Source organism: Glycine soja, chromosome 3 (assembly GCF_004193775.1).
Source record: "Glycine soja cultivar W05 chromosome 3, ASM419377v2, whole genome shotgun sequence".
Taxonomy (NCBI): Eukaryota; Viridiplantae; Streptophyta; class Magnoliopsida; order Fabales; family Fabaceae; genus Glycine; species Glycine soja.
This window is the reverse complement of record NC_041004.1, coordinates 34,566,921-34,575,549: the sequence shown is the minus strand read 5'-3', so window position 1 is coordinate 34,575,549 and position 8,629 is coordinate 34,566,921. Positions and strand designations below refer to the sequence as shown.

The following is an 8,629-nucleotide window of genomic DNA, read 5'->3' as shown; positions in this document are numbered from 1 at the left end:
CTCTGAATGTGTAACAATTGTTCCATTTCTAGGATTGAATGTAGCAGCCATAGTATAAAGTTGGGAAACTTTTTTACTCAATCACAGCAACAGACTAGATAAGCCTCATAGCCTAAATGCCTCAAGAAAGACTCTTCCCCAAAACACTGCCATTGTACACCCAGTTGATACTGCCACCCCAAGGTTTCTCACTAAATAGTCAAGTAAGCTCAAAGCATCTTAGTTTGGCTTGTCATTTAAGGTTACAAGTGATTTGAGCACTCCAGGACTTATCTTGTCTGCAAGAACACCTGCCTCTGATATAAGGTAAGATTTTTCCTTCACAACGCTCTGTAGTCTCTTTGCCTCAAAGTCAAGCTGTGTTTGATCTGTACATAATTACATGGTCAGTAAAAAGGAGATATCAACTAATTGTTATCAGAAATTAGTTTTTCAATAAGAACTCATAGCATAGCTATATTCAAACAGAGGACTGTCCCAATAAAAATAATAATAATAATAACAATGTACATATTCTTTGTTCCAGGATTAAAAATAAATTATAAAAATCATCAGAAAGTTCCTATTTCAACAATTCAGATTTAGTTCTAGATAAGGCCACATTTAGGTAAAATTACATTCATTTCGGTGTAGCAGGGTTTGCAATCACATAAAGAAATTGCCTACCACAATCAGGTAGAACAAATAAATAGTATGACGGGCAATTTAAACATCTTGAAAAGATTTATGAACAAGAAAAGAGAAATGGTCAAAAGCACCAGTGAGACATGATTGCATCGCATCGTTTCTCACATCAAATAACAAAATTGTTGATAACCCAGACCCGAAACTTCTCATTAGATCCACTACAATATGAAAAACATATAACAAGGGGGAAAAGATTTATTTCACATGTATTCCCATTGCACTGAAGAAAATATAGTAGTAGGATTTACGGGTTATACCCAAACATTACTAACCATAGAATGCCCCCAGAAATACAGAAGCCATAAGCAATAACTAAGCAAGAATTATGCCCCAGCACTTGAAAAAAAAAAAACCAACATGGGTAAACATCTAAATACATTTTCTTGCTTTTTTTTCATTAGTATTTTTTTTAATGGTCAAAGGTTCGGATGGGCAGCAATGAAAGCACCTGTTTCCAATATAGTATGAGCCGCATGAAATGGAATTCTGGCAAACAGATCAATTCCTGGAAACATCATCCACATCTGCTCAGAAGAGTCATGTTTGCGACAGGGGGTGCAAACCTCTTGCACCAAAAGTCTTGAGCTGATTCAAATGGAGATGCAACACTGCTCTTGGTTGTCCAAGCCCTCTTCCTTAATGCAGTAAGTGCTTCTCTATTCCCATTCCCATTTCTCAATCTATCATTCTCAACCAGCTGTATTTTTACCAAAAGGAACAAATGCATATCCACTTAATTTCATAGAAAATCTATTAAAGACTAAATAGATCCAGTAGAAAAAAAAAACGCTTTATTGGCATAACGCACAAACAATTTCTTCATTGATTGGTATTGAATTGATTGCTGTTAAGGACATGTCATAGTAATATGGAAATTACTTTGGGATTAAGTAATTAGTTACTTTGTGCATCCAAACTGAACGCCATAAGTCATTTGGCACTTCGGCTGGTTTTTTGTAGCATGTGGAGTTGATTGAGTTCGTGTTTGATTAGTTATTAATCCTAGATAGCAACACAGGGCAGTAGACCCCAAAAACACTGCAGTAAGATAGTGGATAGCAGGATGGACACTATACTAAATATAATTGAGGGGGGGAGGGATAAGGACAAAGTATAGTTATAAGAAAAGTACACCAGGTTACATATAATTTGAGATGAAGGGCATAAGATAAGAGTCTTGTGCAACAATGCACGAGAGCCATTCTTAGTAATTTGTTTAGTCCCTCTCCTCCCCCCTTCCCCAGCTTATCCCCCCCTAAAAACCTTATCTTTCAAGAAAGGTGACAACACACAACACACTAGTTTTGTGACACATTACAATGATTTGAAAATGGATTACTTTACTTAGGAGTTCATATTCACATTTTAAAATGTTAAGAAACATTGGTGTTTTTTTGTAGTAGAAGTAGATGTTTTCACAGGGTTTATGTTAAGCCTTGGAATTCGAGGACAAGATAAACCTCCAGAAGGTAAGAAGGAAAGGAAGTTTCTAATTTTTATTTCTGCCTCCTCAATGAAAAGGTAATTCCTATATATAATACCAAATGCTAGGGGGCAAGCTCCCGACAACACTAACAGAAAGGATAAAGACAAACAACAATTATCCTAACAGAATCATAACAATATTATTCTTTCTAACAACCTACAATCTTATTATTCTAGCACTCTTGATTCTACTAGCTATTCCTACGCGTAATCCTTCAAGTAAGCTGGTGGTCCACTCTTCCTTTTGGGCCTTGTGGTTCTTGCTTCTTGCAGACCCCCAGTATTTGCTGTATCATTTCCGAGCCCATCAAGCAACACCTTGTCCTCAAGGTTGTATGTTGTTTTCAATTCAGACCACTCCTCCCAATAGGTTTCATCAGGATGCAACCCGACCATTGAACCAATACCATTTGCTTTGGCCCAGAAGAAGAAGGAATCCATTTTGTTGCAAGGAAGGTCAAAGGTGTAATGACAGGTTGGTTTTCCATTGCTGAAGGAGGCAACTCTACTGATCTAGGAGAAGCTGAAGAAGCATGAAAATACGGTTTAAGGATTGAACAATGGAACACAAGATGTATGCGAGACTATTCTGGCAGCTTCAATTTATAAGCAACATTCCCAATTCGATCCTCAACTTGGAATGGCCCATAAAAACGCTTAGCTAGTTTTGAATACGATGACCTAGTGGCCAATACTTGACGATGAGGGCGCAACTTCACCATCACCCAATCACCAATTTGAAATTTGCGCTCCCTTCGATGAGTGTCTGCAATGTGTTTCATACGAGCTTGTGAATTCAACAACTTTCTTCGTAACAAGGCAAACACAGCTTTCCGTTGACCAAGTTTTTCATCCACTGCCTCGATTTTAGAAGTACCTGCTATATACTGAGGAAAATTAGGTGGCTTTTAGCCGAAAGTAATTTCAAATGCATATATGCATGTAGCTGAATAAGAGGATGTATTATAGGACCATTCTGCCCATAATAGGAAACGCCCCCAAGACGAAGGTCTTCTATGGAAAAAAGCACGTAAATATTGCTCAACAATACGATTAGCAACTTCGGTTTGGCCATCCGATTGTGGATGATATGCTGAACTCATCCTAAGTTTGGTGCCACTTAAGGAAAACAATTTCTGCCAAAACTTACTGATAAACAATAGATCTCGATTAGAAACAATACTTCTGGGCATGCCATGAAGTTTGCCAACTATCTCCATAAAAAGAAGGACGACTGAATGCGCAGTGTGGTGGGTGTGGAGCATACCCAAATGAAGCCCCTTCGAGAACCTGTCTACCACTATGAGGATGCTTATGTGACCACGATAAACAGGAAGTCCCACGATGAAGTCCATGGATAAATTCTCCCAGGGTCGATTAGGGACTGGCAAGGGACAAAGCAATCCAACTGGTTTCTGAGTTTCATACTTGGTATGCTGGCAATCCAAGCAGCTAGCAATGAACTTTCGAGTATCCTCCCTAATGGTGCTCCAAGTGAAGTTATCTTTCAAATGAGCCAAAGTTTTACAGACTCTCATATGACCTCCAGTTGGGGACTAATGGAATTCGGCTAATAAGGCCGCAATGAAAGGGAGCCCAGGTGGTAACCAAATGCAACCTTTCTGCATAATGAAATCTTGAGTCAAAGAGTAATCAGGATAAGCTGCTGGGTCAACTTGAATTGCATTACGAAGGTTGACAAAATCTGCACTAGAAGACAACTCATTTTTAAGTTATGTTAGGAAAAGGAAGTTTGGCATGGATAGGAGAAATAGAGAGCCAACCAAATTGTCAAATGATCGTGACAGAGCGTCTGCTACCACATTCGATTTGCTTGTCCTGTACTGAATCGTGTAATCGTAGCCTAAGAGTTGTGATAGATACAAATGTTGTTCAGGGGTTTGAATCACTTGTGTCATAAGTTCCTTGAGACTATGGTGGTTCATTAAGATTATGAAGTGGTGGCCTAACAAGTACTGGCGCCACCTCTTGACGGCCGCCGTGATAGCGGCGAGTTCTCAACAACAAAAGGAATGTTGAAGTTTGGTAAAACCAGAAAGTGATGGGTGACCATCCTGAGATAACACCGCCCCCATTCCTGAACCTGAAGCTTCTATCTCAACAACAAAAGGAATGTTGAAGTTTGGTAAAACCAGAACAGGGGTATTGCTTATGGCATCTTTGAGTGATTGGAAGGCAAGGTCAGCTTCAGATGACCACACGAGTTGGTCACAAGTTAGGAGCTTCGTCAGTGGAGTTGCTAAGGTTGCGTACCCCTTGATAAACCTTCGATAAAATCCTACCAATTTGAGAAATCCTCGTAGTGCTCGAATCGTTCGTGGTTGTGGCCATTGTTGAATAGCCTTCACTTTTTTTGGCACCGGTTCGACTCCCTTCTTCGATACCAAATGACCAAGGTATTTAATCTGATTCTGGGCAAAAGAGCACTTAGGCAGTTTGAGAGAAAATTGGCCACGCATTAGAACCTGAAAAGCACTTTCCAAATGCAACAAATGATCAGAGAAGGTTCGACTGTAAATTAAGATATCATCGAAAAGTGAAGGTTGATTTGGGCCGAGGACGGATCTTCAATTGGTTCTAGTGGAACCGGGTTCAGGGTCGCAAGGGAAGTTTCTAGAGTGGCTTCATCCTCATCCACGACTAACAAGAACAATCTAGAAGAACACTTATGGTCACATGTGAATTTTTCATCACAATTGAAACATAATCCTTTTTCCTGCCGCAGAGCAAGCTCGTCAAGGGAAAGGCGTTTGAATAGAATGGAAGGAGAAGGGTGTTTGGTGGGTTGGGAAGCAAGGGTGTTGGAGAAATAGGTGGTGGTGGTCGTGGGCCTAGTGAACCTATTGTGATCGGAGGAGGTTTGTAACGGTCAGGACGTCGTGTATCGAGAAATTTTTCCTCCTGTAAGCGGGCTAAGGAAGCCGCCTGAATCAATGATAGCAGTTGCAAAGCTTGTACCTCGCGATGGATCTTCGGACTGAGCCTGGAGACGAAGCAACTAAGCAAAAATGGCGTAGGAAGGCCGATAATCCGATTTGTGAGGGACTCAAACTCCGACAAGTACTCATTGACAGAAGCACATTGAGTGAGCTTGAATAATAGTCCCGTAGGGTCCTCATAAGTTGATGGGGCAAACCGGGCTTTGAGGGCATGAAGCAAGGCAGACCAAGAAGTCAACTAAGCATTCCTGGACATCCACTGGAACCAAGCTAAGGCTGGTCTATCCATGTAAAAAGAGGCAATAGTGAGACGTTCATGGTCCGGGGTATAATGATATTCAAAGAACTGGGTGATATCCACCCAGTCGGATCAGAGCTGTCGAAGCGAGGAACTTTGAGCTTCAAACGATGTTGAGAATCCGATGGTGTGGAAGTATGAGGGGTGGCAGCGGATGAAGCTGGTGTGTTGGCTGTGTTGGTTTGTTTCTAATTGGGTCATGCGATGAATGAGATCGTCAATTTTGGTGGACATGGAAAGATGGGAAGAGGTGAGTTTTGCAATGACATCTTCAAGTTGATCCATGGTGGACTTAGAGCGAGTTGCTTCAGCCATTGATCAATGAAAGCACCAATGTTAAGCCTTGGAATTCTAGGTCCAAGAAAAACCTCCAGAAGGTAAAAAGGAAAGGAAGTTTCTGATTTTTATTTCTGCCTCCTCAATATATATAATACCAAATGCTGTGGGACAAGCTCCAGACAACACTAACAGAAAGGATAAAGACAAACAACAATTATCCTAACAAAATCATAACAATATTATTCTTTCTAACAACCTACAATCTTATTATTCTAGCACTCTTGATTCTGCTAGCTATTCCTACGCGTAATCCTTCAAGTTGGTGGTCCACTCTTCCTTTTGGGCCTTGTGGCTCTTGCTTCTTGCAGACCCCTAGTATTTGTTGTATCAGTTTAGATTTAGTCCATTCAAGTTTATAAACTTAAATTGTACGATTAAAAGGGCAAAATTCAAATTAACATAAGGTTTGGAAATTTTGGGTCATGTGCGACTTGATCCCTAAGCTTTAAAAAGGTGTATTTCAACCCTTAAGGATTTCAACTTGTGCAGAATAACTATTGATTTTTCCATCAAAATTGACAGATTCAGTCACACGAATAGCATGTGATGTGACTAATTTGTTTCCAAAATTACCCCTAAAAATACAAATTAGCACCCTAAAGTTTGAATCATGTGCGACTAGGAAGAAATACACCATTTTAAAGTCATATATGATTAAGATTAAGTTGTACATGATTCAAACTTCGAGATGCCAATTTACATTTTTCATTAGGGGTGATTTTGAAAACAAACTAGTCAAATGTTAATCACGTGATCGAGTTTATCAAATCTTAACAGGAAAATTAACAGGGGCTGTTTTGCACATGTGAGAATCATAAGGATCGAAATACACCTTTTTAAAGTTTAGAGACTAAGTTGTACATGACAGAAATCTCACGGTACTAATTTATATTTTTCCTTCATTAATATGCTGCAAAACTCTTTCATCAACATGAAGAACTGCATAACAGACTCTTGTTATATTCATTCACTTATGTAATGAGCATGATATTTTCACTTTCACCACAAAAACAGGTGTAAAAGAAATATATTGGGAAGAAGAAGCTATAAGGAATGGAAAAGTGGAGATATAAGATATTAGATGAGAGGAAGGTGTCTCAAAGTCAGCCTTATCATGTTCCCAAGAGAATATTTGACTGCATCAATACATTCTAACACACATACTAATTCATACCAACCAAGCAAAAAAGTTACAACTGAACCAAATAATAATTATAAATTTGACCATGTGCTTTCTAGTTAAGGCACCAAGTTATTGTCCTCAATGTAGCAATAGAAGCTAGAATTTACTCTTTTTCAATGAATTTGATTACTTATTTAGTTTCCAAGTCTATGTAAAAGCACTAATCACAATCAATTTGAATTACTAGATGTCGGGCTAAAAGAAGATGTTCAGCTTCCACTTCCAGTTCTGTTAATTTCTTTTGGAAGTGTTTCATGGTCTCATCGATATTTGAACAGAAAAGAAAGTCCTGGAAAGTTGTAAAGAAAATACTATCATCAGAAACAACAAGCATTCAGTTGAACTAAGAAATGTAACTGAAACCAAATATAAGGATGAAGGAATATTCTTATATATATATATATATATATATATATATATATATATATATATATATATATATATATTTACATCCAATGGCTTTTCGTTTTCCTACCACCACACCAGTGTTATTTACAATTCGTTGATTTCTGCAAACCTAATATTTGCACCTTCAATGCCCTTATTTTTAGATTAAAAAAAAAACCATTCAATAGGCTAATATTTGTTAGTTTAAAACATAAACAGTTCAATCAGTGAGAATTTCGAAATAATTGCATAAATATTATACTTATGATAAAAATGAAAAAAAATAAAATAATATTGATGGTAGATTGTCGGAATCCTATTAAACACACCAGAGAAGGTTGTCGAAATCACCTGTGGTGCTCACTGTGTCGTCTTGTCAGTTTCAGGGGTGCATGTTGAGTCAGTGGTGCGGCCGTGACAGATGGTTGCACGCCGCAATGTGAGTGATTAAGAGGGTTCATTTTACATTTGAGAAATGTTATATCTCCTTCACTCTCGATTTTATAAAATTGTTTAATTTATTTTAACAAAGTAATTTCTAAAAAATGATACATAAATTTATTATGTTAGTTGGCATTAAGAAGAGAAAATGGAGAAGAAAATATAAGTATGATAAATAATTTGATATGATATAAAAATAAATAAATTTAGTGAACTATTCATTTTGAGATATAATTATTCAAAATTATTTTATCTATCTAATTTTTTTCTTTTATGTTACCTTTATTATATATATTAGGGGAAACGAGGTACTTTATGTTTCTTTAAATTTTTTAAATAATAAAAAATAGAAGTTAAATAAATTAAATAAAAAATTATAGAATTAAAAAAACTAATAATATAAAAGAAGTGGAAAGTTAATGTAAGTTAAAATAAAAATTTAAGATTTAAGAAATGGTTGAAAGGTAAAATTATCTAATGAAAGTGGAGAGTGACTAGTGACTAGTTACCTAATTTTGGTTAGTGGATCAGTTTTAATCTACATAATTAAAAAGGATTATACTTTAATTTTAGAACAAAGATAAAATAATCTAACACAAACACACACACACACACACATAAAAAAAAAAAAATATATATATATATATATATATATATATATAATATTAAAGTTTTTTTTGAATATTTTATGCATGTACAAATTTAAAAATTTATTTATGAAATTACATTTTTTCCTTGCCTCCCTTGAGCCGATTTCTAGTCCTACCCCTGTTCAAGATGATGGTCAAATGCTACCTACCATCACCTTGAAAAAGTGTCACTAGACTCATCACAAACCCTATGATATTT

At 36.9% G+C, this 8,629-nt stretch overlaps 1 pseudogene; it reads right to left on the bottom strand.

The window, feature by feature from the left end:
- On the bottom strand, positions 1-7,775 carry LOC114405501 (annotated as a pseudogene).
- Positions 7,776-8,629: the final 854 nt, after the last annotated feature.